The following is a 3504-nucleotide window of genomic DNA, read 5'->3' as shown; positions in this document are numbered from 1 at the left end:
AAGTGTCAGATAAGTGGCAGAATCCGGGTGCGGACTCGAGCACCAGGATTCTGTGATCCCAACCAGTCAGGGCTGATCGCCAAGACCTAACCCTAGGCGAGGCTGATACTTAGCGGCCTACCTAATACAAAAAGCAATAGCGATAGCTCTTATAAGGGGCGCGCCCTCGCGCCCCTACAGACGACAGAACACACAACAACTCAATACACTCAGTTTCTATACTTAAGTTTATCACAGTCTTTTATCACAGTGACCCAAAAACAGTCCTTGATCAGAAACCCCTCACAGTCTAACAATTAAGAGTCTCACTGCCTTTACCAAGCCAATCAACATGAACGCGCAATCTTCTCCAATCAACGCAACCGTTATCTTACGCGACGAGAACGACTATCGCACCTGGTACAACCAGCTACAAGCCCAATGCGAAGCCTACAAAGTATGGGCCCAAGTCGACCCAGACTCAACAACCACGCCATTAGCAGAGCCATCTCAACCAGGGCTCCCCGATATCTCCGATTATACACCATCTTCAGCACTAGGAGAAGGAAGAGTGCCAGCCCGACTATCTGATCTATCCTCATCAGGGCAGAGAGCCTATAAGGACGATCTTGAAGTCTACAAACTCTAGATAGAGAGTTATAAGCTAAAACACGCTGCGTACAAGACTGAATCAGCTAGCCTACAACATATTGTAGTGCTAGTTCAGTCTACTGTGGCGCCACATCTCCAGCGCACTTGCTGCTTACCTAATATACCACTAAAACAGTGGATTAAGAATCTGAAGCTGGAGGCTGGGATTGCACCAAAGTTTGAGCAGAAACAAACTCGCAACAGATATCAAAATGCCCTCAAGCCTCCACGTTCAGTGAACGTCTGGGACCTCTGGCTTACTGAATATAGCCAAGCTGCAACAGAAGCTGAGATGCTGAACGTACTAGAGGTTTCCCAGATTAATATCATAACTGCAGACTTTACGTCAGTAGTAAATAAGATCGCTCCCATCTGGGCTGCAACCTTCCAAGCTACTAGAAAGGATCAACCTGGCTTAAGCCGGAAGGACATGATGAGACGGTTTCGAGAGTATATGACACTAAATCATCCAGTCACAAGAGGAAGAAGCCAGAAGGCAGCCTTTATGATAGAGGAATCGTCATACCTCGCTAGTAATCACCAATCTACCCAGCCAGAAGGGGACGCCCAGCAGGCTATTATGGGGAACTCTTAGAGTCGTAAACAGGGCAGACCCCTTTATCAACGTACAGCTGAGGATGACCAGGATCCCTCACCCAGCTCATTAAATTATCAAAGTCGTGGTAGACTAGTAAGCGCTGGCGCCAGATCACAGTCCCCAGATAGCGCTAGACCCGCGCCGAGTAAACTGGCAAGCACCAAGGTTAGATCACCGTCTCAAGGAAGCACCAGAGCTCGAAAAATCACAGCTCCCTGTCCCGCGTGCGACGGGAGCCACTCACTTTACCAGTGCTTCTACTTAGATCAGAAGAAGGCACCTAGTTGGTGGAAGCCGAATTAGATCATTCGGAATTCAATTAAACGTAAAAAGGAAAATGACCTTGAGTTTCAGAGTCTCATAAGAGCCCAAAGTCGGCCAAAGACAAGATCTCAAACCTATAAGCAATCTTAAACTCCCCAACTAGAAATCGAAGATCAGTGACTAAATGGTAGACAGATAACCTAGATCAAGGCAGTATTCGCTGCAGCCTTCGTGTCAAGCCGAACAGACTACCCTCTGCGTCACTCGTTCATACTCGATTCAGGGACAACGTGTCATATTACTAATGACCCTGACCAAATACACTACTACAAGCCACCAAACAATGGAGATTTTGTATGGGCAGGCAATAGTCAGATATGGATCATGGGATATGGCACGATAATACTCAACCTTACACACAAACAGAGGCCTAGGAAGCTCGTACTTGAAAATGTGGCAATATGCCTAGATCTACTATGCAACCTCGTCTCTTTCCGAAAACTCCGGCAAACAGGAATATAGTGGGACACTAAATCAGAGCCTACAGCCCTTAAGAGACTCGAAGGAACGACAATCTGCGAGCTCTTGGAGCGTTTTGGCCAGTAGGTACTTAATACCCACAAAATCCGGGTGCTCAACACACCTAGATTCTGTGCCCAACCTAATTACCAAGCACTCTACACCCACAAACACACCTTAAAGACTAAGAAACCACCCCAGCGAGCAACCGCAATACTCTGGCACAAGCGCCTAGGCCATCCAGGCCCGGCAGCGATTGAGCATCTTGTGCAGCAAGCTGAGGGGGTGAGGATTAAGGGTATCACAACAGTGGAGTGCAACTCATGTGGGAGAGCAAAAATCCGCCGACAGATCAGTCGCGCTCCTCGGACACATGATCAGAAGCCTAGTGAGAGGATAACGATCAATTTCCACAGCTATAAGAAGCAGTCCTACAACAAGGAGTTATCACAGCTATTAATCACAGACAAATACTCACGGCTGCAATGGGATTTCTATCTCATTGACAATCGAACAGCCAGATCAATCATCAAAATACTCACCAACTTCCTCACTTTTCTCAAGAATTAATACAATATCACGCCCAAGGTCGTCGAAACGGATAATGAGATCGCGACTGCCAAGCCCGAAGCGATGCGCTGGCTCCAAGCCAGGGGTATTGCTGTCGAGCCTTCAGCGCCTGACACTCAAGCACAAAACGGCGGCGCTGAACGCTCAGGGGGTGTGAATAAGGAGAAGGCGCGCGCAATGCGGCTAGACGCAAATCTACTATGGGAACTCTGGCCAGAAGTCACGCGAGCCGCGGTATATCTATACAATCGAACGCCGAACTACGTCAACTAGTGGAAGACACCCTATGAAGTCTTCTTCACCCACGTATCCCAGACTAATGGGATAATAACGCCTAAGAAGCCTAGATTGGCTCATCTTAAAGCATATGGGTGCAAGGCGTTTGCCATGACTAACGATACTCACCGCGGCAAATCAAGACTCCAGAGGCTTGATCCCAAAGCCTGGATCGGCTATCTAGTCGGCTATCAGGCGTCGACGATCTATCAAATCTGGATCCCATCACTGGCCAAAGTTATCAGCACTAGAGATGTGATCTTCGACGAAAATACAATATTTGATGGCAAAGTCGAAGACCTGATGGATAGTCTCATGCACAGCACTCTATCAGAGATTGCAGCATACGTCAGGACTATCGAGCTCCCACCACCGATCCCAGACACCGGGACGGAGTCGTTTCACGAAGACGACACCATCAATACGACAGAAGAGATCAACGAATCAGAAGATCCACCAGGCTACTACATGGGAAGGAAAATTCAGGAGCACTATCCAACGCCGCCAGCCACTCCACCACCAGTGGCGTTACTGGCTTAGCTCATGAGTGGAACGGCAGAAACTACTCCAGAAATCCAATCGTCTAAAACAGTCCCATGGGCCGCAGCTTTTATGGCCGGAACGGAAGCCGGAAACNTTGGAGATCA

The sequence above is a fragment of the Exserohilum turcica genome (assembly GCF_000359705.1).
Source record: "Exserohilum turcica Et28A unplaced genomic scaffold SETTUscaffold_6, whole genome shotgun sequence".
NCBI classification, from domain to species: domain Eukaryota; kingdom Fungi; phylum Ascomycota; class Dothideomycetes; order Pleosporales; family Pleosporaceae; genus Exserohilum; species Exserohilum turcicum.
This window is presented reverse-complemented; position numbering follows the sequence as displayed.